The sequence below is a fragment of the Coloeus monedula genome (assembly GCF_965178545.1).
Source record: "Coloeus monedula genome assembly, chromosome: 9".
NCBI lineage: Eukaryota > Metazoa > Chordata > Aves > Passeriformes > Corvidae > Coloeus > Coloeus monedula.
In genome coordinates this window covers 24,195,789-24,222,168 of record NC_138789.1, presented here as the reverse complement: position 1 = coordinate 24,222,168, position 26,380 = coordinate 24,195,789, and the positions used below count along the sequence as shown (strand labels likewise).

General features: G+C 43.5%; 1 protein-coding gene across 1 annotated transcript in view; it reads left to right on the top strand.

Annotated features, from left to right (window-relative positions):
* Positions 1-26,380, top strand: part of TRABD2B (TraB domain containing 2B) — a gene marked incomplete at both ends in the record, with an annotated part of 263,544 nt that overhangs the window by 116,805 nt on the left and 120,359 nt on the right. The gene's annotated exons all lie outside the window — the stretch shown is intronic.

Here is a 26,380-nt window from a genome sequence, read left to right as displayed (position 1 = left end):
AGGCACAATGCACATCATTCTCCTCAGAGAGTCAGAATTGGGTGGAAATTGTTTCAAAGAGCTCTTCTTACACAGCTTCTGTTATTAATGTCCATCACACTGGCACCAAGAGGTCTCAGCTGCCATCGGAGCCCCCCAGACCACTGTCCCCATCTGGTTTCTGCTGATTGCTCACATAGTGCAGGCTACTTCTACCTAGTTAAGGAAAAGAAAGAGTGGAGGAAAAGCAGGCTCTTTGTTTTACAGAAAGGGGGTGAAGTACAAAGAGAAGCAATAACTTGCCCAAAGTCATGCAGGGAGCCACAGACAGAACTGGGAGCTGTGATGTAGCTCTCTCTTTCATCCCAGTCAGCATCCTACCCGCAAAATAATCTAGTTTAGTTCTGCTGAAAAAGCAAAGTATATAAATATTTGCTTAAATCTACCTACTTTGCATAGCAGCCTGATTCTGTAAAAGTTTTTAAATAAGATTGGCAAGTCAGAGCTTGAGACTTTTTTTTCTGGGTCGTTTGAAGAAAGTGTGAAGAAACTTCTGAACTGCCGAATCCAAATCTGAACCAAATTTTCCCCACTTTGAACTCTGCTTATTGCAGACTGTAATAACATTCATCCACATTTCACAGGGTATCCTTGCAGATGGGAGGAAATACAGTAGCGCTGTTTGACACAGAAGAAATTAGATTTACGTGAAATTCCCTTTCCCTGTGTCCCTCACTTTATTTCCAACAGACCTACAGTTAACAATCAGCAGTGTTTCACTTTCAGACAGTGTGGTTTTCATTACAGAGGCTGAGGGAGTTTAAAATACTCTGGGAGCACACAGCATACATAACATCCTACCCCGTTCCTTTTGATTTCCCTTTGCGGCACTTGCGTTACAGATGCTGTGCAGAACATGTTGGAGGACAGTGCTTTTATTTGCCATCATTACAAGGAGGAAATATATTTAGAGACATCTGTTCAGGCTCTTTGATTTCAGCCGAATGTAAGACATCTTTGATGAAGAGTTGGTTTTGGAGCCCGGTTGTGTCAAAGCCTGGCAGGCGTGCACGTCGGGGGAATATGGCACCGCAACAGGCCCCCGGCCTAATCGGCAGGTGTGGACAGCACGGCTTCACCAGGAGGGGGAATTTCAGCTCTCACCTTGTCAGAGTTGCCTTTCCCCAGTGGGAAGTTCAGTTCTGTGTCGTTTTCGCATGGGGTCAGCTCCAGAGGAACCTCAGTGTGGGGAGCGATCCCGAGTGCTGGAGGTTTCCCCGTGCGCGGCAGCGTGGCGGTGCCTCCCCTTTGCCATTGGAAGTGTAGGCATCCTTCTTTTGCCACATTCAGAGCCTGAAATAAAGTAGAAAAGTGCAGCATGTTTTTCCTAGGAGCTAGGGTACTTTAGGAGGTGCTGCTGTGACTGAGCTGAACAGAACTGTGGGCCTTCTTCCAAAGAAATGGAAGAATTTTCGAAGACGATACTGGAGCTTTGGAGGAGCTGAAAGGGTTTTCAAGTATAATCCCTGTCTGTTGGCTTTTAGATCCATGCTTGGGTAAAATCTAGGAGCAGTTGTTTTCCTCATGGGGGCTGAGGTACATTCACACTTCGGTTTATACCACGGTTCCAGAATAGCTTCTCGTACAGGATGCCAAGACTTGTAATGGTGAATTGTGTGGGGTTTCTGTGGCCATGAAGGGCTTACTCTGTCTGCTTCTGCCCACCTGATCTTTAGGCTATATTACTGTCAGCTACTCTCAGCCTAATGGAAAAGGGCAAAAAGAAAGATCTTAGAGATCAAGTACTGTATAAATGCAGTTAAAAGCTTTTTTCATTTCTACACAGTTTTAGTGTATATCTCTTCTAAAAGAAAAAGTTATGTCTTCAAGAACTTTTCAAAGTTCTGTAAATATAAGTTTGCATCTTTAATTATCACAGGCAGGAAATACTGGAAGCTTCATAATTTAGACTTTGCAGTGACCAGGGATGATCCAGCTCTTCATAAAGCTGTCTTTTGGTCTCTAAAGTGCTAATCTCATATATAGTTGCTTATACAAGCAGGGAAATCCTCAATGAAAATTTATAACCACATTAAACAGTTTCTGGAACACTTCCTTATAAATAATAAATGAAATCCAACACTTCAAAGTATATAAATAAATGTAATATATGTGAAGATAGATACATAGATATATGTATGTATGTTTGTGTATTTATATGTGTGTATATATGTAAATCAGAAACATTAGAGCAAAGCAGTATGGGCTGCAGCATTCCCTGGAAAATCCTCATCAGCAGAATGCCAGGCTGAATTATAGATCAGGAAAGATCCCTGGTATTCTCTGTGCTAAATGCTTTACAGTGGAGTGAGTTCATTGACTGTGGTGTCAATACCAGTGACATACTCGATACAGCTCTTTTAAAAAATGCTATCAGAACTTCTCTGGTGATCAGCTGAGTGCCTGGCAGTATAACTTGTTGGGGTTTTCTCTCTTTAACCAAATCTGTCTGTTTGCTGTGGATCCGTGTTGAATGCCCATTGGCCAGACCTAATATTGTTCATTCCAAGAGACTTTGGCGGGTGGCCAAAGGATTAGGGATTTTTCAACAGAAGTGCAATATTCTCCATTAGAAAAATCCCCTACGATTTTCTGGGAAACTCTGGTACTTAGCTTCCCATGTATCTTCTCTTTGTCATCATAGTCAGAAACTAACTGGCATTTCTCGCTGACATTTTTAGAAAAGAATATTTATAGAGAAACAATGCAAATAAAAATTTGTTGGCAGAAACGAGTGACATTTACAGTATGATATCGCCCTGACATTTTTATGCCACCAGTGGGAATTTTTCCTGTTTGATGACTGATGCTGTCATTCCTCCATCATCCAAGCAGACCCGTTCAACTCAATACCACTGCTTAACTAACATCCCCAGTCTCTCTCTGGTGAAACTCATGTCTGGAAAAGGAGGTTGAACGAATCCCAGTGTTGTGAATAATGAGCAGTGGTGTTGACTGACTGCACTGTGATGAACCTCAGTCAGCACCTAGGTTAGAACAGCAAGGTTTGGACTGCTGAGGTGCTAGTTCGTATGTCACTAATTATGTCTTCTAATTCAGAGGAATAATTAATTCATAATCTCTATGGAATAGTGACAGAGGGTTCTATAGGACATTGTTACTGCAGGGTTGTCAAAATCCAGCTCTAGAGATTAAACTGCCCTTTATTCCAAGGATTAGCACAGGGCAGCGGCAAAGTCAAGATCTAGAGGTGGGTGAGAAACAAAGTGTTGGTCCAAAAGAATTCAAAAAAGGTCGAGTTGATGTTCCCTGGCAGGTGCTGAAGGTTGCAGAGCTTTATTTTCCTGTTGCTCTCAGCAGACAGAACTGTGTGTTCAGGCAAGTGTTTTCAGAGGAGTTAGGTTTGCTTCTTTTGACTGGCATGTGTTCTGGGAAGAAAAAGATGAATCACTTGCAGGTGTCAAACTAGTTAGAGCAGCCAGGTACAGAAAGAAGTACCCCTTTCAAGCCAACTTCTAGCAAACCCAACCACTTGGTCTATAAAGCAACCCACAATTCCTAGTATGCTAAATTTTATAGCCCTTAGGAAAAAGAGAAACACAAACACAGGAAGGGAGGAATGCCGCAGAAACTGTTTTGTTAGAGGGAGGTTGGATTTCTCTTCCAGTGCAGTGTTCTGTATTTTGTTGGTTAGTTTTGACTCTTTTTTTTTTTCTCCTTGGGGTAAATGGCACACGTAGCTGCTTTTGTTTTCTACATGCCAGGTAGTAATTAAAATTAGCAATCTGGTGATCAGTATCTTGGCCTTGGGCACTAGAAACAGATGTACTAAATAATGCCAAAAGTTGTTTCAAACCAAAGGAGGCTGATGTGAGGAGCTGTGCTGAGGCAACTCTGCTGAAATGAGTGCATCCAAATTGACTCATGTGGGAGGGGATGAAGCCAAACATTTCAGTCAGTTCTTGTCACCTGCTGTCCCCGGCAGAAGGTAGCAGGTTGTGTGAACTTTGTCATGACTTGGCCTGAAATCTTATGAGTAGCATCCTGTGATCAAGATCCTGTCCCTGAAATCTGCCCGTGGAGATGAACCAAGCCACAAAGCCACAGACGGTGCAAGCCACCTTCTGCTGGCCAAGTCACCTTTCATTTAACTCTTCTGCATTTCTGCAGTGGGTGACAAAGCACTGAGAAGATTTTGTTTCCTGGGAGAAAGTCTGATTGACTTTAGCTTCACCCTCACTGAGGAGAGAGAGTGGAGGAAGAAGTATAAGCCCCACCTTCCCATCCTGCTCAGCATCTCCTCCTTTCTGGAAGAGAAGACAGGGACAGGGAATCAGCCCCAAAACATCTTCAGCAACAGGAATTCACATTAGCCAGCCTCATACACATACCACCTGTGCAGGAAAGCCTGCAAAGGGACCCAAATTTGATGGTCTCCCTGTATTTCTCCTGCTGCTGGATTCACGCAGAGGCTCGTGGTGTGGGCTCAGTCTGCACAGGCAGTGATGGCTGTAGGGACGACTGCTGTCACCAGGGATGGCACTGTCCCTCCACCCCTGCAAGCACTGATATCCTCCCCACTCCCTCCCCAGGAGCCGGGAGCTGCTCCAGCGAGGCCAGCCAGCACTGAAACCAAATTCTGCTTTTTCACTTACTGTGTTCCAGTCCATGAGAGTGGGCATTGGCTGTCAGGCAACTGTGGTCTCAGCAGATTGTGTTTGTGGTGGGGCACTTGGGATTCCCGATTTCTAGTCCTGGCGCTGCCGACTGCTCGGTGTGTGGCCTTGGAAGACTCACTTAGCTCTGCAGCACAGCAGTTTTTCCTTCTGTTGGATGGGGAAGTGACACCTGCCAAGCCACAGCTGGGATAAACAGTAGCATCCTGCTAAGGAGTAGAACCTCTTATGCTAGCAGCTCAGAGGGAAGACACTAAAATAAAGTGAATAATAATGTGAATCCTGCAGCGATTACTTTCTATCCCAGATACAAAGATGGAGTTGTTCTTTGCCAGTTCTTTGAAAAGAAGGTGTACCATCAAATTGCACCAGCCACTGAAAGTTCATATACTGGCATATTTCTTTCAGGGCAGGTATAGGGCTGATTTGACTGATAGAAAAGAATGGTGTGAGAATAAAGGGGATGAAGCTCCTTGGCTTCCCCTTCCTGTCTCTGCAATTCTCAGAGCTGTGCTCAGAGGTTAACCTGCTTGAGGGGCTCCTGACTCTGTCCAGAGATGGTTCTGGTACCAGGAGTGTGTTTGTCATGATGCTGAAGGACCCTTGGATGTTGGAGCTGCACATTGTAGCATTGGAGAAAATGTTACCGGAATCTGGCTGCTCCCTCATGCAGAAAATTCAGGGAAACAAAATTTTGTTGAGACAGCCTCTGAAAATCCTGCTTAATCAGAGACATCATGGTTTCATTGAGATGATGAGAAGGGCTGCATATGCTGAGTTTTGTGCCTCAGTTTCCCCCAGTGTAAAAGTGAAGATACTTTTTTCACTGCTCTAATGAGAAGGGATGAATATCTGTAGCTTAGACACTGCCTAAGATACGTCCCTAGAAGGAAACCTCTTTCCTTCTGCCTCACCACTACAATCCTATGTGTCCCTATTGTCTGAGCAGTCAAGGGCACCAGAGGTCCTGAATCCTTGCTGTGAGTAGCAGATGGTGCTGATGTTCCCTGAAGAAATGGACTGAGGACTGAAGGATCCAGGTTCCTGTTCTGTTTGGCTCTCTCCATGCCTGTTGCAGTGAGCTCAGCAGAATGCACCATCAGCTGCTGCACCAGGAGATCTTTGTAAGGTGTGAAGGCATCAAGCTTCATCAAGAAATATATGGTAAAACAATACCACATGTTGGAAGCACAATAGGAGTAAGTCCGTTTTGGCACAGTCTTCCACATGAAATCCCCTTTAATTTCAGTAACGTCACAGTCTTGGTCTCAGGGAACCTACAGCAATATATTCTGTGCCATAAATAAATCCACTTGGGGACTAATAAACTAAACTGTTGCTAATTTGTAATGTGCCACTTTTGCAGCAGTATCCAAAATTCATATGCACTAAGATTCCAGGGCTGGAAAGAATGAGGTGGCTTGTCCCTAACCACTGCTTAACTTTTTAAGTTACACTGGTGAGTCGGGTGCAGTTTGGCTTTTAGTGAGACCCCTGGGGAAGCAAGGCCATCTTAGCCTACAGTCTTAAAAAAGGGCTGTTAAAATAAAAGCATACCTATAAAAGAAAAAATAAAATGCAGGGAAATGATGTCCTTGTGACTGAAGCAGGAACACTTGTGCCATTCAGGGACGACTCTCACACTTCTGACTATCACCACTGATAAGCACGAGTGACTTTGCCTCAATATTGTTTACAGGCACAGGTGGGCCCTTTCATTTAAGGTCTCTGCTTGGGATTATTGCTCAGCTCATGGAGTCCTTTCTGTCTGGCTGTGAGTGAAGGGGAGTGTGGCAGCTCAGCAGGGCAGGGTGGTGCTTTCTGGGGTAGTGGGTAACAGCTGGTTATTGTTTGGATTGAGGGTGTACCATGTGTGCCTCTGTCTCCCTCTTTCAGGATGTTGTGTCTTCTTCTTGGGACTGGGTTTAAATTAGGCTCAACTTCTTCCAGACTAAAAGTAATACGCCAGGAAACACAGTGATGTTGCTTTTTCAGGGCAAATCTGTGAGAGCTGTCAGGAGACTGTTTTGAATTTTTCCTTTTTGTTGGCACCAAAGAAAGTGATGTTCTCTGTTTTGTCACACTTGGGAGTTGAAAATTCTGCTCTTTCAACTTTTTGGGCTCGTATCAACATGAAAGCAAGTGTCAGAGGACTGGGATTTCTCTCAGGACACACCACCTTTCTTCTGACAGCTCTTTGGGTGGTTCATGACTAGGAAGCCATTCAAAGCAAACTCAGCTGAGTACCCTGCTGTTATCACAGAAGCATCAAGCCCCTGCATAGCTTTGCCTCCTCCTTGAAAACCCTTTCTGCCCAGAACTGGGCCTGTTCTCCCATTCTATAGATCATATACAGCATCTCTCCCAGGATGAAGTTGATAGATCCTCCTGCACAAGGAAAACCGACAGTAAATGAATAATCAGATACATTGAGGCTGTGGTTGGAATACCATGAAAATAAAGATTTTCCAGTTCTGTCCTGAAGGATTGGTGGCTTGTCATGGACTTCCTGTATCGTTCTGGGTGAGTGGGTTGCAATGTGTCTCTCTTCTGTGAGAAGGGACCCCAGATCATGTTTTCAGCCTCATGTTGTCACCAGAAGGGTGGATGGGACAGCTGAAGTGGCAATGGGCTCATTCTTGCAGGTCATAACGAGTGCACTGGGCACAGCCAGCGAAGCCCCTCAGGGCAGTATCAGCCAGGCACTGAGAGGAGCTCTGATAGTGAAGGTCATGTAAGCACTGTAGACAAACAAAGCTGACAGCCTGAGCTTCTGCAGTGTTGGTTTTGTTCTGTATCTTCACTAGATAAGAGCTTGTGCCCTGTTACTGTGTCCTTGGTGCTGTCAGCCCTGAGATTCTGCACCCTTTGTACAGGGAGGGCTTTGCAGCATCCCCAAAGGCGGAAGGAGATCTCCAGGTGGGAGAGTTCTCCAGCGTTAAGAGTTTCTCCAGTTTGCTGTCTGTAAATGTGTAACTTGCATCCATCTGGAAAACCTTCTTGTATCTTCTAAAATGATCAAACTCGATCTTCTCAGAGAGGACCCACCAAATGTGGTGGTTCAACAGATAAACCAGTAGAAGTTTAAGTCCTAATAGGAAGAAGTATTGTTGAGTGTTTATTGCAGGGTCAGGATCTCTCGTATTAATCTTTCCCTTCAGCACTGGCAACCCACCCAAAAGTAACATCTAGGAGTTCAGGTATATGGGACCTTTGAGAGCTCACTGAATTCCTGCCTGCCTGCAGAGCTCCCTAACAGGCTGCACAAGTGCTCTTAAATGATGATTAAGTCAAGTTACCTCTCTGTGCCATTGTGGCAGGCCAGGGGTTGGCACGTGGACAGCTACTTACACTGTATCTGACATCTAACTTGCTGCATCACAGTAATTTCAGCTGTGGTTTGCATGCTTAGCACAAGACTTCTATCCCATTCCTCTCCAGAATGCCTATAAATGATAGCAGGATTTAACCTAGTCCCCACATGAAAATAAATTTGGAGTTGTCCACATCAGCATTTAGTTTGGATTAGGAGCTTGCTTTTGAAATATATCCCTCAGTGTTACCCCTGTTGCACCTTGGTGCTTACTGTGGATTCAACAGACATTCAGTCCATGAGACCAGTGTAGTACTAAGCCAAAATAAACCTCCTGAAATGTATGTAATGTTTATGTCAGGCCCTACCTCTCCCCTGATCCATTCCTGTTGGGCCACACTACTTGCCAATTTAGCCAATTCAGACTTTGAATTTTTTAGCAGTTTCCCCCACCCCTCCTCCATCTCACTCCCTACAAGAAAACCTTTTCACTCTGTTTCACTGTAGTCCATGTAAATTGGTGCAACTCACAGGGATAGGATTTACTCTCTTGATCAGAAGCTGGGGAGTTGGACTATGAGCTATGGAAAATTGTCATTGTTGACTCTTTTGACTGTTTTTAGCTGACCTAGGCTGACTTGTACCAGCTAAGTCTGTTGTAATTTCATTAGCTGTATTTTGTGTTCACTCTTATTTACCGATCAGTATATTTTGCCCTAACAGCATTATAGTAAGGCCAAGGGATTATATTATCCAGGCTGTCTGAACTCATCACATCTTGCAATGCTTTTAATTCTTTCCTCATTAGTACAGGATCCTGAGTGATTAGCTAGTATGTGATTGCCATGGCAAAAGTAAGAGTTCTTTCTCTGACATTACTCGATACACTGAGTGGTGGTAGAGCTTTTTCCTTTCTTTTATCTTTTTCTCTTATCCTTTCCCTTCCCCTTCCCTTTCCTCCCTTTCCTTTCTTTCCTTTCCCCTTCCTTACTTTCCCTTTCCTCCGTTTTCTTTCTTTCTCTCCCAGCCCTGCTGCCAGGTCCTTGCTGGGCTGAAAAGTCACAGAAGCTGTTTTCTGTCAATTTGTTGCTATCTTCTTTCCCTCCTAGCCTGACACAGAACCTGCTTTTGTCAGTTTTCCTTTGAGGAATACATGTGCACTTCAGCATGAGGTCTGACAACCTTGACCCTCCAGGCATGACTAATTCCCATTTACGAGACCACTACAAAATCCATCAGAACAGAAGTGTCAGGGAGTCAGGAAAAGCCCGGCGTGTAGGGCAGGCTGGAGCTGTTCTCCCTGTTCTGCATGACAAGCTCTGTGCCCTTGGTCAGCCAGGCTTGGCTGGGAGGAGGTCAAGGAAAAGCAGAGCTTGGAAAGAGCAGGAGGTGGAGGGAGCAAAGGAGGGTTTTGTAAGCAGCCAGGGATGGATTAACTCAGCCCTGCTCATGGCCAGACACCGTGGCTCTGGTGACAGCCAGGTTTAACCAGTGATGCAGACTGAAACTCAAGGAGTTCGAGATGTCTCCTGGTGTTTGAAAACTGGGGGGTGGAGACTTCTCTGGGGTTGAATTTGAAAGTAGGAAAACAGCAGCACAAAGCTGACAAGAAGTTTTTTGGAAGTTACCTTCAAAGTTTTATCTTTATACTCTTTGGGAGTGGTGATAGCGGTAACCCCACAACCTCTACAACAGGGTGAGTAGAGTATCCCAAAGATGTCTCTGAGATTTTATCCAGCTTCTTCTCAACCAAACTCTGGATGATTTCAGCTCTCTGTGAGGCCAGCTCTTGAGTGCTCCTCAAAAATCCCATCTAAAGAGACAGGAATCAGTGTCTCACAGCCTGTAGGTCACTCTCTGGACATGTTCAGTCATAGCCCCAAAAGCAGCACAGAAGAGGAATAAAAACTTGCACAGAAGTGAGCTCAGAAAGAATGGGAGCTCTCCAAGAACAAAACCTCAGGAGGCAGGAGCATCCTTGTATCACAAAAATGAGGTTTTTATTTAGTTGCCCAAAGGGAGCTGGAAAAAAGAGTCAGAGAGAAAGACAGTGTCTGAGGGGAGCAAACCCAGGAGAAAAGCCAATACTGAAAATAAATGAAGGATCTCAACTTCTGGTGTGGGCTGTAGGAAATAGAATTTGGTTTTATGGACACAACTCTCATACAGATCTCAGCTGGAGCATAGGAGAGGTCTATAGAGAGCTGATTCAGCAGCCTTGCTGGCTTTTTCACTTGGAATTGTTCGGTTTTCCCCTTTGGACTTCAGAAACAGAATTTCAGCATTGCTTGAAACCTTCTCAGTCACATTTCTGAAACCTAAAGCTGGTATGAACTATGGGAGGTATTTTTGTAGAGCTTCTGTTCTGACCTGGAGAGTGCTGAATTCCGTGTGGGCTTGGTCCAAGATCCATAGAAATCAATCTTAGGATTGCCATTAAACAGAAATTGGACCAAAATGCAGAAGTTTCGTATTGCTCTGTCCCATCTATATGGATTTTAGCCCACTCAGTTTAAAAGAATAATTTATATCATGAGAAACAAGCCACTTTTGTTGTGGTTTGTGTTTGGATTTTTTTTTGCTTAATATTCTTTCCTTACTGACAAAGAAACAATGGCTATGACTTTTTTTATTGTTCTAATGTGTCACGAGGAGGAAAAGTGATTCAAATATTTGCTGAAGGAAGTCTTCTCATTCAGCTTGAAAGTGGAAAGGTTGGTGTAAAGGTTGCTCCACTTGAGTACTTGGGAGAAATGAGATGTCCACCATTTGAAGACCCATTCCTGTGCAGCGACTGAGGTTTTAGCCTGGAAAGCAGCAATGCTGTAATAGAAAATGCCACGCTAATTGAAGACAGTTCCTCCCAGTGATGGGCCCTTCCCACCCCTGTGCATCACAGTCCTTTGGGATGTGGGTTCAGAAGGCTGTAGCAAGTGACTCATCTCTGTCTTCCTGTCACTCCTTCAAAGAGGGAAACCCATGTCTCATTCTCCTCTTACCCAGGGGGATTTATCCAAACCCACATCGGGAAAGCTCATTTTCTAAACCCACATCGGACCCTCATTTTCTAAACACAAGTTAGTGTCACTACCACTGGGCACAAACCTTCTTCCTTTCTTTCTAGCTCCATTGCAAGTCACTACTGAGACACATTGACAGAGCTCTCATGTGAACTTGGGCTGAACAGCAGAACAATTGTAGTAGGGCTGGTTGTGCTAGAAACCTGCCTGACCACACTTTTAATTCATCCCCGATCTAGCTGAAGCCCAAGCGAGGAAGAGTAAGGGGAAGCATCATCTCTCCAGGGTTTGCATCTCAAGGATGAAGTCCTACATGGATTCCCTTCACATCATCTCTGCCCCATCAGCTTTTTTCACAGAACTTGTAGGAACATAATTGCTTGGAGAGCTTTACTCTGTCTATCACCTGTTCTAAGAACAGGAAATAAATTCATGGAACAAGGAGGCTGCAAAACTAACACGGGGACAAATGCAGTCTTGTGCCTTCAGGCTTCCACTGCCTCATACAGTTTATTTTCAAGGGTGAAGAAATATGATGGAAATCATCCCCCTTACTGCCTGCAGGATAAATGGCCAGTGATGGAAGTGAGAGGGATCCTTTACGTACTCTGTACAAATGTGAACAGTAGCCCCTGAGCCTCCTGCTCAGCCTTTTACTGAGGTGCTGGTGTTGTTTCTTGGTTTGGGTTTAGGGTTTGGATTTGGATTTTCCATCTTAACATACTAACTCAGAAGTAATAAATATTCTAGATCAGAGTTGTGGAGCAGCTCATTTACAGTTAGGTCTGACCGTGTGATGAATGGACTTCAGTTGAAGTGCCAGTGGTTGGGAGAGCGGCAGGCGGTGGCTGCCACTCGAATCCTACACCATCCACATGTTCCAGCTGCAGGGGACCTCATTTTATGGAGCAAATTTAGTGGGGGTTTAGCCTGGCCTCAGAAGCTGCATTTTAGAGCTCTCACTGAGGAGAAAGGAAAGATGTCTAGGCAAACATGACTGAAGGAAATGCCTCTATCGGCCATAAGAAGCTGTTAAAATTAGTCCTCAATTTGTCCCTTCAGTTGATCTTTGTAAAATATAGGCAAAGAAGGTAGGAGCCCCTTATTTCATGGTGTAATCAATTGAGTGATGAAGCTTGGTGCAAATCCATCAGCTTGAAAGAGTTACTACTGGATTGTACCAGTGAGAACCCGAAAAAATATCACCTGTAAATAACTGCTGTAAAGGCAAATGTTTGAAAACCTCAAGGATGCTGAGCTCTGATTTACACAGCTCAATTTCAACCAAGCCCATATTGGTCTGAGGTGAGTTTTATTGACAAGAAGCTGCTCCAGGGAAGCAGGATTCGATTGTCCTTGCTGACAGCAAAGTGAAGATACGTCTCTGAGCAGTGGGCTCTGCTAAAGTGTGTGTGGTGGCATTTCTTGAGCCTCTTCAAGGGAATGCTGCTGGGTTTTATGCACCAGGTCCTTACAACGCTCATCTGACCTTGTCATAATCTTCCTTTAAAAGGGTTGGGTTGTGCTTGCACCACTGACCTGGGAGGGCACAGGATTGTTCCCTGACTGGGTGTCTAATTCAGAATATTAATTGCCAAGCATACTATTATGAATCTATCATTATTATGAGTTAGCATATTAATCAACAAAGTGATGATACTGGGCAGCAAATTATCTAGAATGTAATACTCAGTGATTTAGTGCTTGTTAAACCAGCTGCTGCAGGAAGATGAGCGCTTCCTGAGCCTGGCATGGCCATTTCCTATTGAGTAAACATACTTTCTACTGTTAGCCTTTTTTAATTCGAGCCATGTAAGTCTTTTGGGAAGTAGAGGGGAATCCACCAACTGTAGATCTGTTAGAGAAAATAAATAGACTGTCATCTGTTGCAGCCCTGTCACATGGCTTTCCATTTAAAACTGGAAAAAGAAAGAGGCTAAAGACAGTTTATTCCTATTATTTTCCCTTGATTTGTTTCTTTCTTTCCTTGCATGTGTGGGTGGGTTGTTAAGGTTTTCGTCTTGCTTTGTTTTGCAATTTTTTATGGCCCACATTCTGATGTGCTGCAGCTCATTTGCAGGCTGTGAGGCTGGAGCAGTGTTTTAATTTCTGCTTGTAACTCAAACAGGTAGTAAGTGGGTAGGTTTAGTTTAGGGACTAGGTGGAAGACAGTGAAACTATATGTTTGAGAAATTTAAAAAATGTCCACTGACCACAGTTCCTATGTAGTAGGAGATGTCCTTCCCATCCCTCTCCTCCTCCTGTTTCTGAATGGTTTTGCAGAGCAGCTTCAACTAAAGCTTTGCTAAACTGAAAGTGCCACAGCCTGGGATGATAATAAAAAAAGATGCGTGCTGTTATAAACACTCAATTATTTTCCTTTTTTCTTGTGGAGTTGTTATTAAGCCAGGAGGTTCAGAAGTTCAAAAATATAAAGGAATAATTTGTACAAGAAAAGAAAGGAGTCTATTTCACAAGCTATTGATGCTTCCACTGGGAATTAGCAGTAGCTGTTAGAGTAGCTGGGGTCATACAGAGCGACCATGCATTCTGCTCCCACTTAGGAAACCCCTAATTTTTAACTTTTTCACAGCCACAAGCCTACATTTCTGGCAATGAAAAGTGGGGAGAATATTTGAGGAGCTCTTATTAAAAAAATAAACTTCAAATGATGATTGACTCCCCTTTTATGTCTCTAGAATGGGGCCCATAAATCTCAACAGTTTTCTCTTCAATGGCTACTTGTTCTTTTTGGTTGGTGACAACTTTTATTTTAAGCAAGCTCAGTTCCTAAATTAACCCTTGTGTTGACTCAAGCCTTCTTGTTGGTCTTTGTTTTGCCTCCCACGGATGGAGAAAAGCTTAGCACATGGTAACAGATCCATTCCCATTTCATGCTTGACATGAAATGTGCTCATCAGTGAGTCCCTGGGAAAGGGAGCATTCAGACTTCAGGAGATTTGCTTCCAAAGAAAGCACTGAGCTCACAGTTACTGAGAGTCCCCTCTCAGTCCTTGACACTACTCTTCTCACAGGCAGATGAGCACTGAGGGTTTAATTTATTTGAGCACAAATATTCAGATTCACATGTGGGCACTCAGACTTCCAGTCCCACGTGGTATGGATGGGTTCTGGCACTCCTTCTTTGTCATTCTTTTAAGTGCAACTATAAGGACAAAACTGTCCAGTGCTCCCTGGATCTTGCCTGAGTTTAGAACGAAATCCAACCTTTGCAGCCTAGTAAGGAAACAGGGTTCATTGGAATCTCAGGCAGCATCAGCCCCTGGACTTGCCAGAAGACACAACTGAGAAATGGTTCGATGAGGGCCCCGTGGTGTCCGTCAGCCTCCGGGGCTCCCTCACAGGTATGTAGGCTCTGGGAGCCAGGAGCACGCGTATCCCGGTGCCTGCCTGTGTGTGGCCAGCCAAATTTGGAAGCTCTATCTTATATCTTTCTGTCAGTGACCTGTTATACAGTCCTGGGGCCTAATGCTTGTGTCAACAGGAGGTTAGGTTTCATGGCATCCTGAGCAGAGCAGGAATGTCCTGGCTTATATTTGTCTCCCCAGGAGAGGGAGAGGGTGGGAAAAAAGCATTCAGCAGCTACTGGGCAATCTTCTGCCATCTCTTGACAGGTAGTGATATAAATCAGAGCCTTGAGTGGGCTCTGCTTAGATCCCTATCAGCCATGATTAATTCAGTGCTATAGGTGGAAGGATAAATGTGGCTTCCTGTAATCTTAATTGTTTCCACCAGCCTTTGAACTGATGCATCCATCTGGTAGCATTTAGTTGTGAATACAGAGGGTCAAACTCTGCCCAAGACTGCAGGGTCTGCAGGTCCAGGCAGCAGGCCAGCTCTGAGGAATGCTGGTGCCAGCTGGGAGTTGGTCTCTTGGTCGGGCAGCATAACAGAGGCAAGGGCACTTGAGTCAGTCCTCAATAGGTGGCTTTCAGGATCATCTGGAACCTCTTAGGTGCCAGAGCTTCTGAATTTATTAGAGAAGAGGCTGGCAAGAGTGCCTTAAGATGACTAGGGCTGGGCTGGAGCCTTCATTCTGTGCTACAGGGGCATCTGCTCTGCCATTCCCAATGCTCTTATGAAAAGTCCAAAGAGAAGACAATGGGATTGCTTTTCTTGAGCAACTCCCATTGTAATTGAAAGGGATTTTGTGGATCTTTCACAGAACTAGTATCTTCATGCATTAGGAGTCCTTCTCCTCCTCTCAGGACTTTAATGGCTCTTGTCTGTAATCTTTGCAAGTCACTGGCTCGTGCACTCATCCATCTACCTTCAGAGCTGTGCACAGGGCTTGGCTTCACTCTGACATTCTTGTGTACCAAGCATTCCCATGACAGTAGCTTGAAAAATGCCATGCTGGTTTTGTTGCCTCTCTAACATCACCGTGTACCTGTGGGAAATTCTGAAAAGGGCAACAGTCTTGCTGTATTTGGTGAAGGGGGCGTGTTTTGAAAGCAGACAGGTCGGTGGCAAATGCAGCCTGCAAGGAACAGAACCAGCTTATTTCAGCTGGCAGCTTTGGAGAAAACCAGCATGGATAGGTTTCAAGTTAGTGTGGGTAGACACAAATAAGAAAATTTCGGGAAAACAATTTGGATGGAATAATTTATTGGTTTTTTGGTTAATCCCTTTTCAGTTTCTATCAGCATAGAAGGAGCAGAGCTCACGGTCATTTGTGCCCAAAGCAAAATATGATGAGAACAGGCAAACTAAAGTGTAATTTAGCTTCCTAAAAGCAAAGAGGAGAGGTCATTCCATCAGAAAAAACCAGTCAGAATTTGCAATTTAAACAAGACTCCACAAAGTCTTTGTCTTAGTATTGCTTGTATCCTAATGCTTGGAACCTACTAACTTCTAGTTACCAGAGCTCAGTAAAGCCATGTTTCCTGAGCAACTTCTTTTGCAATCTATTCAATTTTTGCCTCTCTATATAAACTTTCTGACATTTTTCTCCGATGTGTTCATTGTTTGTGCCTTCATTGAATAATTCCAGAGCTTCACCTCATCTCTAAGTGGTCCTGAACATTTGCTACTCAAAATCCAAGCTAGAATTTTATGGTTATATCTCAAATTTGAGAAACAATTAAATGGAAAGTATAACTGCCCTTGTACAAAATACAAACACAGGGCAAAATTCCCTGCCAAGTGAATTAGTAAGGGATGGTTGGGGCAAGTTAATCTGAAGGGGCAGAAAGTCAAACTGAGGCAGATCTCTTTCAGGTATTCTCTCTGCTTTTTATGTATATGGACCAGAATGGTGCCTGAAAACAGTATTAATTACTCATTTCATTATTTATGTGAGGAAATATCCCACCTTCAGTAATATTTGAAGCTGTGCAAAGAATATTCTTCTGCATCCTTTCTTAATTGGAAGAAAAAAGAAAATGAAAGTGTTACTCTAATGAAATGCTTTTTTCAGAATTCGCCAATATAAATAAATGTTTTGCAGCAGCATCTTGTTCATGGCTCTAGCCAGGAGAGCAAAAATCTGAGAACACTCTTCTTGGTTTTTTAGCAGCATATCCTCACTGGTACCTGATTTCATAGGTGTTCTGTGACTGGAGCGGAGACTGTTTAGGCTAGGCTTAAAAAGGCTTCAAGCAAAAAAATCTTTTAGTTCCAATGATAATAAAAATGTAACAGTTATCTTTCAAGAGACAGCTATAGCCTCCCATAGTTCATAAACAGGAGCATTCGATTGAGGGAGCTAGTATAGTAGAAAATAAAGTGTCTGAATTTATCATTCTGACTTTGAAAGCTAACAGAGAACTTTGTTGCAAATAATTAATTTTATAATTTTCTTCTGGCTTGGCAACTTGACTGTGAATAGATTGCAGTTTCCTTGAAGCTATTTGTTAGCTGAATTTATTTGCTGAATAATTGATGTAAATATCTCAGCAAATAGTAAGTAATTATTCTTGGCCTCTGCTTAATTTGAAGGCAAGTGCTTGGCTGCAAGTAGATGATATTAGAAATTCGAGCTGCTGTGATTTGATGGGTAGGTCACCTTCTTTCCCTGGCTAACTGGATTTTGAGTAATTTTTATGTAGACTGCACCAGGACTGCAACACTCTAGAGGGGAGCACCAGCTCGAGCCATTTTCATGCTTTGATGCAGCAGTTCTGGAAGAAGGAGGCAGCATGAGGGGTGAGCAGTGCACTGTGCTTTACAAGGTCTGCACTGGAACCCTGATCCTGAGGATAAAACTGTGAATTCCCAGGAGGAAAGAGGGGCTGTCCTGGTAAGGCCACCCAGGGATCGCTGTGCTCTGTAACAGCTGGCACAGATGGGCTCCCATCTTCTGTCCTCGTTAAGGACTTGAGTGTTCTCTGGGTGAGGAAGACCCAAAGGGAGCAGGTGCCAGATCGAGCCCTGTGTTCATTAACAGACATGGGGTACCCCATGCCTGGTCACTGTATTCCCCAGTGGCAGAAACATCTTGCATAATAAAATTAATTCAAACTGAGATAATGCTAAGCTAAAAGAAAAAACAACAATTCGCAACAAGGGCTTATTCCTGATGAGTTCAGCTCCCTGCTTCCTCTTGAAGTTTGCTTTTTCTTACGCTGTTCTGAATTGTAATTTCTATTTTTTTTCTCCTTTCCCTGCTGGACCTCATAAGGATTCAGTCCCCTACAGGCTTAGGAAACATTCCCTTTTCTACATCTGTCAACTCAGTGGTGCTCACATGGAGTCTAGAAAGCTGAGACAGTTGTTGCCCCAAAGTGTTTGTCTTTGGCCAGAGGTTGCAGCTCCATCTGGCTCCCTGGAAAGTGCTCCCCTTCCCCATGGGCTGTGATTTACTCTGCAGGATAGACACATATTGAAACTGGCACCTGCTTCTGCTGATACCCCAGGCTGGGAGTTGGAAATTCAGGACATAAAGATCTATGTCCCCTCCAGCCATTCCTGCTGCAGGAGCAGCAGTCTGGAAAGGGGCCATGCTGGCATCGTGAGGTGTTAAGCTGGGATGGCTGAAGGAGTTAATCTGCTGCCTCACTGTAATATAATAGAAAGAAAAACATGCCTGTGGGGCTAGTCCGTTTTACTATGTAGCTTCAGCTGGTAATTAAAAAGCAACAGTTCAAAATTAAGCAGTAATATGAATAAACCCCAAATTAAATATACCCAGGACAGGTTGCATTTTTCAATGGGTGGATGCTTAGCATATCATGAAACTAGACTTTTTAAAGAAAATGTCTCAGGCTGGGTGCCTGAAGCTGGGAGTTCCCCAAACCGCCCCAGAGCTTTGCTTTTTTTCCACCAGGGTGCCCCTTTCATTGCAGCTCACTCGTCACTGGGGCCAACTGGTCCGTTCCACTCAGGGCATGTTCCCACATTCCTTCTGTTACAGTGGAGACAAAAAAAAGAAAAATCGAAACCCCAGAAGGGCCAGGTAGCAATTTCACTGGTGAGCTGAGCTCAAATGTGGTTTCAGGTTCTTGGGAAGGATTTCATGTGCCCCCTCTGAAGGTGAAGGGACAATGTGCCCATTTAAGGTGGAGAAAAGTGATCGTGGGCGCTGCCCTTCGGGCATGCTGCCAGGCTTCCATTTGGGAATGAAATTGCTGAGCAAAGCAGCAAGCTGACAGCTCCTCTCTGCGTAGAGCAGGCAGATAGATGGCTGCTCTTCAGAAGAGTGGTGCAGCATGGGGATAGTTTTGAGGTGAAGGCATGGGGAGCAGGGAGATGTGTGGGAATGAGTGATAGGAGAAGAGGTATTTTCATCCACAAGGTCCCCAACTGGCAGATTTCCAGAAGATGGGAAGTGTTGTCTGAGAAAAGTTCACACTCTGCTCACCTCATTTCTTACGTGCTTTCCCAAAGTATCTGCTACCAGACACTTTTGGGGCTCTTGGGCTTATCTGGGCTGACTGTTCTTGTTTCAATGACACCTTTGAGCAACGTGCTGCAGCCGCTGCAGCACCTCTGCTGGAACACTGCTCTTCTCCAGAAACCTCCTCACAAACCTCCGGTGCCCGCAGAGCTCTTGTGTTACATGGGGTGGGGGGGGGGGGGAGGTTCCCTGACACTGAGGCAGCATTTGGGGTTTCTGAATGCAGGGGTTTGCTCTTGACTGTTAAGTGTGAGATACCCCCAGGACAGGAATGACAAAGTGGAGCTGGAGGCCAAGCAGGGCTTGCTGGGATGGTGGCACAGGGGAAAACTGTGGGGGACTCAGAGGTGTGCAGGAGGCAGGCTGGCAGACAGCCCAGATAGGCAGCAGGGCAGTGTCCAGTTTGTCCCACTGGAACACTGCCTGCTTTGTCTGGGTGAGAAGTGTCTCTGCCTTCCTCTGTGCCTGTGGGTTTCACATGATCCAGGGGTGCTGCTTTAGACAGCCATCATCCAGTGTCACAGAGTCCATCTCCTTTCTCTCTGTGGAGTTGGGTCCGTTCAGACCAGTTGAGCACTCCAGCCTTTTGCCCTCATAATGGTCTTTCCAATATCTTTTATGGGTTGCTTAAAATCAAACCCAATTGCCAGCTTCTCAGCCCTGGAAGACCTGTCACTCCTTTGCCACAGATTAACATGAAGGGTGTAAAGAAAGGAGGTGAAACAATTTATACCATCATGTGTGACTTGATTAAAACTAATGTAGGATTTTTAGGTTACTGGTAAGCATTTCATATGCAGTGTTTTGTTGTCTAATATGTCCTTCCTTTAAGTCACATAACTGAATATCTGGGGTGAGTTCCAAGGAGAAGGAATTTTCTTTAGAACCACTTTGAGTTCAGCCTTCCTTCAAGAGTGCTCTCTCATGCCAGAAGTATGAACTGGTTTTACTGAGAGTTTACCTTTTTGTTTACAAGATCTAAGACTCCAGTCCAGAAGTCTAAACAGTGACTCTTGGATCTGCAAGCCATCAGTGCTGGGCAGGGTGTTGGTTACTGGAATTGGTTGCACTTCATCAGAAAAACATTTGCAGAGTTAGACTGCTCAGAGTGTAACTCATTTGGTGAAAATATTTAGCCTTTTAGATAGGTTTCCTCATCAAAATTAATTTACTGAGCTCAGCACAGCTGGGAAACAAGACCAATGGAGAAGTACTGGATGCAAGTAAATCCTGCATACAAAATCTACACAAGTGCTACATTTAGATTGCAAATTTAACAGAAGTAATTCTATCCAGAGTTTCAGTTCTGATTAAGATGCAAATCCGTCTTCCTGTTGTTTCTTAATTTATTTCCCTAAGCTTGAATGTGGGCATTGACCAAGGCAGTTATCCTACAGAGTCAGTGCTCACTCACACTGTGACTGGTTGGACATACAGCTGAGTTACTGGCAAAAGAGACCCTGCCAATGATGTGGTGAGAGCATTGAAACTAAAACATCCTTCCATCAGTGTGGTGGTTCACAAAAGGGGAAAGGATGGAAATTCCATATCAAAGCTCTTTTCCCCCCACCCTTTCTTGTGTGTTAATCTGGACTCTAAGTGCCTTTAGCAAGTAACAGAGGTCGCTGCTGTTAGAAAAAAAGCTTTCAGATCTTACCCTCCTTCCAGTACTGCCTTTGCTACAGCTGCTGCTGACTTCAGTTTACATATTTAGGACCATTTTTGGGTTTTTATTGACCTATTTAGAGTGGGTGTGGTATTTATAGTATATTATAGTATATGTTTTAAAGTGCTTTCAGGACAGAAATTAATTCCATGTCTTTTTTGTCTTAATGACCTTGTGCAAGAGCAGATTTGCATCCAAGAGCACCAGCTGTAGCTGTCTTGCCTGTTCTATCACATAACCCACCAAACCCCCAAACTGCTGCTCTCCAGGCTCTGACTGAATCCTGTGCCTGCCCCAGCCCTGCTGAAGCCAGGAACTTGGAGCAGAAGCAATGGTGTAGTAGGATCAGCCCAGGGAATGTGTGGGCTGCCATCAATCCAGGGACTCCTTCTCCAGCTCAGGGAACTTAGGGCTGAGAGCATGGGGCTCTCATGCACTCTGCAGTGTTTGCTGTCTAGAATTTTCAGTTTGTTTTTGATTCAGTCCAAACATGGGGAAAATAAAATAAAAACCAAAATTACTTTTGCATGTGCAAGTTCATCGTGGGATCCCTGCATAAGGACAAAAGTCAGGGGGCTGAAGTCAAGCTGTTGAAGTCAACCCCAGCTAGAGCTTTGGGCATGTAGGGCTCAAGGCTGGAGCCCCAGTGGCCCTGCAGCTTTCCCAGTATCGAGAAAACCAGTCTTAGTCCTGTGGCTGCACATCAGTATTGTGACTGTGCTGCCCTGGGCCTCTGTGTCACTGTCACAGCTGAGCTCTAGGATGGGTGGTGGTTTGAGGTCTCTCCAAGCGCCTCAGTCAGATCCAAGCTGGTTTAGTAAGCTGGTTAATTGGCAGTTGGAAAGGGAGGGGGAGCAGCGAGGTCCCTGGGTCTCCCTGGTCAGTGCCAAGCCGCAGACTGTTAACTACTCCTGCCTTTCAGAAGCAATAACTGCGGGTTTGGGGAGCATATGGAACCAACTAGCCGAAAGGCTTTTATGAGCAGCTTTAACAGGGGGCACGGTTTGTGAGCAGAAATTCCAGTGGATGAGTTAATAGTTTCACTTTCCTTAGCTGTCCCTTTATAGGAAAAACAACAACAAAGCTGGGCACGTTCCTCCCACAGCCCCGGCTGTACAATGTGCCGATGCATCCAGGATTTCATTTGGACACTGGGGGAGTCCTTTAGTAGATCCCCCAGGACCTGTTTTTCCAGAGCTATTTCCTGATGCTGACCTCATTAGGTGAGTTTCACAGCTCACTAATTCCTAGCAACAGCACAAGAGATTCAAGGAAAGGGGAAGCCCGTCTTCTGGAAACCAATGGAACTGAACAGATTTGGGCAAGCACTTTTATTGCTTTTCATTAATCTGGAAAATCAGGGACTTGCATTTTTCTTTTCTTTTCTTTTTTTTTTTTCCTTCCAAGTAACTGTTTTGACCTGAAACTGTGTATTTGATTTTTTGTTTGATTACAGATTAGGATAACTACAAAAGGAGAACCCCTGCAGAACTGTATATCTCAATATTAATGTTGCCATTTGTTTTGAACCAAGTAGGAGAGTGGGCATTTCTTTTTTGGAATTGCAGTCTGGGCACTGACAGGATACAGTCACTCTAACACTTCCAGTAATGCTTATTTAGCGTTTGCATTGTGGTGGCACGTGTCCAAAAGAGAGAGCAAAGGAAAACAATAAGTTGCCTGCTCAAGAGCTGACATCATAGTGTGAAATTTAAGTACTTGTTTTTGTGGTATTGTTATTAATCATGGGTCTGTGCAGGGGTCATCCTGTAATTCCAGCTACTGGAGTCCTGTGAATGCAAAGCTTGGCCTGAGAGTTTTGCTAGGGTTGCCTTCCATCTTCAGGTCTCCTGTATAGCAAACACACCAGAAGAACACGGCTCCAATTTGTCTTAAGCTTAACAAAATATGTGCTTCTTCTGTTGTAATTCCTGAATTTGTTGTCTGTTTTACTAGCAAGATATTTCATAGGAAGGTTTGGGACCACTCAAGCATTTTATCTGTGAATAAGGTTTCCTTGTCTTATTTTACAGTTGCTTATCAGGTGCTCCCACAAAGCTTTTTCTTTCCATAATGGCATTGTTTGGGGCCTTAGTTAGAAAAATTGAAGAGGTGGACCTGGCAACCTTTCCACTTGGTTCCACAGGGGAACAGGTCCACCTGTCCACCGCTGACATAACCAGGAATGCTGCTGTATTTGATGGGGGTTAATTTGGTTTATGTTTTCTGGGCTTTCTTACACTCTTCAGCTAGAGACAAAGCACAGAACACGGATAAGGAGAAATCCCTCTGGCACAAGGTCTGTGATTTCTCCTCCTTAGCTATCACATACAGCACTAATGTGGTGCTGGCCTTCAGGAGCCTTCAAATGTCCAGTCTGAAGCTGCTGAACTGGCACAATAAAACACAATGTTTGTAAGAGTACATTGGAACAAAGGATTTTCATCTAGCTTTACTCCCAAACCCAAGTTCAATGAAGAAAATTACTTCTGGTGGAAAGGCTGGGGTGATCCTAAGCCCAGTCCAAGTACACATTTATTCACTTCTCCTCCCTCTTTGAAAAGGTGGCAGTGGTTCTCTAGATCTGTTTCTGTAGATTGGGTTTACTTCCCTAAAAACCAAATCTCATTAAATTGTCACATAAAATCAAACCTCCAACCTCACCAATGTGTTTGTGAAACAAAATTCAAACTGTCCCAAGGACAACTGCTGGTACCAACACTTCTGGGCAGTGCCAGCCTCGGGACCTTAGGACCCACTGCAGTTGTGCCTGCTTGCTTTATATGAGTGGTTTGGAGGTCTTATAATGATTTATCTTTTTGAAGGTGAAAGTTAAACACCATAAACATTCAAGTTGGTTTATATGGGAGGTTTACTTTTGTAACACATTCCTTCTGTTCTTGTGTGACTCCTGGCTCTGTAATCCAGAGGCAAGGACAGGGGGAATACTGTTTGAGTGTCAAGTGATCAGTAAAGCTGTTACTGAAGCTCTTCACTGGTCCAACTCCTTTTCATTGAGATGTCCAAAGGCTGTGCAAAATAACTCCTAAAACATCTGGACCAGTGGTCCCTTGCAGTGTGTAATATTGGTGGGATGCACTCCCACTGACAGTAAAGCAGGACAGCCCTGAGGGCCGAGCTGGCGTCTCCAAATACCCAAATAAAATCTCTGTGTTGGGAGAATGACACCACCCAGATTAAAAGGTTGATCAGTCACAAATGGCAGGGGCCAGAGACAGACATGCAAAAATGCCTTCAAAGCACACCAGGGCGAGGACCATAAATTGTGTGAATAAAAATGTGCTTCCCAAGAGCCAAAGTCATAACTTCCCATTGCTTCCCAGAGCAAATCCCGTCTGCTCTGTTTATTAGGTGGGACTGTGTATAGGCAGTCACTCTAAGTGTGTTTATTTTGAAGTCATCAGTTGTTCAGTAATCTCAGGCACCTCTGGGAGATTTAACTCAGATAGAGGATTAGGCTGGGGGTCGTGGGGTCACTGATATTAAGATAGAGAGAAGGGAAGGAAACAGCGTTGTTTTTGTGGCATTATCTGAACAGTAAGGAAAAATAAATTTGGGTTTTAAGCTGGCTTTAACCTGACTCTGAAGGAAATGGTTTACAAATCCAGCCAGCAAGCAGGCGACAGTGACGAGACCCTGCTTCTCTTTAAATTTGTTTTGAGCCACCCAGCCAAAACCCATGGTGGAAATGGCTTGATTAAGCAAGACTTCTCTAGAAATCTGTAAATTACAGTTTTCCTTTAGCATATTCAAGTGTTTGAGTTTCTGATTTTAACTTTCCTCCTAAAATAAAATCCCTTGGGTAGCTTTTGGGGCAGCAGTTTGAACCCAGCGCTGAGCTCCCCACAGTGACAGCCACATTCTGGATGGGTTCAGCTGGTGGCCAGCATCACCTCTAGGTCCCAAAGCTGCTCTGAGGCAGAGAGCAGGGACATTAATATCCTGGCACTAATGAAATCATGGAGGGCCATCTGCCAAAATCTCCAACATAATTCATTCTCTCTCATTTGGAATCTTTGGTGTCTTACAAGAAGTGAACTTGTATTGTGGATTGCTGTGCAGGCTGATTTTTGAGGAACACATAGACAACTTTCTTCAAGATCTCTAACCCCCTGCAAATGAGACTGAAATAATACAATAGGTTCCAAACTTATTCAGAGGAGTAAGACCCAGACCATTAATGCAAGGACTAGTTTCCCCAGAATAACAAAAAAAAAAAAAAAAAAAAAGAAAGAAAAAGGAGGGGAAAAGGCATTGAGGGTAAAGTAAGTAAGGATTTGCTTATTGCCTTCTTAATATTTTATCATAAAACACACGGTCTTACCCTCAGGGCTTGTTGGGGGTTTGTATATGTGTGTGTGCCAGTGTGTATACATATTTTTGTATATAAAAATCCAGTAACATCCATTGTTTAAAAAATCAAAAATGAGAAGGATTTTGCTAAAAGCATTTTGGGAAAACGTTTGCTCTCATTTTTCCTGTCAGTGTTTTTCTAAGCTTTTATTTTTATTCATCAAAATGTTTAGAATCCCCAGGAAATCCTGGGATGAGCCATTTCCTCTTCGAGCTGTAGCCTTTAGGGGAAAAATAAAAAGCTCAGATCCTTTCAAACGTTAGAAATTTTTCAAACTGTGTTTTTTGCATGTTTTTTAAATTAGAGAAAAACTTAAGTTAGGAAGATGCTTAACTTCAGGCTGTAGTCCTGGGAAAGCTTGATCTCTTTGTAGAAAAGCCTGAAGAGACCCTTAGATCTGGGCAAGGAAATCTTTTAGGCTTGGCTCTTAATGGGGAACCGATTGCTGAGTTGAGGTATAACAGGTCCAGTTGAAAGACCATCTTTTTTTTTTTTTCCTAAGTAAATTAAAAAATAGCATTTTTTAAATTTAGCTTTTTTTTTTTAATTTTGGCTTTTCCTCAACCCAATTTGTGTATGTTATTTGGCATATTACAGCTTTTTATTGAGGCCGTTAGTGTCCTGAAGATCCGTTATTATTATTATTATTATTATTATTACCAATATTAATATTAATATTAATATTATTAACATTATATTAATATATTATTATTATATTAATATTATTAATCATTAAATATCTGATCCTATTTGTTATATACGTGAGATTTTGCAACCTCCTTTCCTTCACCTTCGGATAAACTTCAATAGGAATCGTAATTTTAAACTAATAAGAACTTCCATCCTATATACAAATATATACAAATACATATGTAAATCACTGATTTTAAACTCCACTGGGGTTCACTCCTTGAAGTGGGTTCAGTTGGTAAAGTTTCAGAAGGTAAGAATTCAGGTTCCAGACTGCAGCTCAGCAGGGGTTACCCAGATTTTGAGATGATTGGTGTTCTCTGGGAAGGATGGGGCACTGCTGTTACAAATGAGAAAAGCTCAAAAAGTGGTGAAATACGAGTCTGAGGGGTGCAGGAGTCTTTTCATTAAAAATGACCCATCAATCTAATTTTTCAGAACTCTGAATTCTCAGTCACCACATAACACGTTATTTTAGGAAAAGGGTGTTTATTTATTTATATAGTTTGTGACAAAAGTCTTCACTGCTGTTCTTCTGATTTATTCATCTACTTTTTATCAAGTTTCTTCAGAAGGTTCTTGGGCAGAGGAACATGTAAAGCCCAGGCTTGGTGGTTCAATAACTGGTATAAATTACTCCCACAGTCTGTCACAAATCTAAAAAGATTTGTGGTAATTCATGTGAAATTTAGTAGTCTTTTTTTTTGGGTAGTTTTATTTGTTTGTTTGTTGGGCAGGGGTTGTTTGGTTTTGGTGTTTTTTTTTTTTTTTTGTGGTGGTGG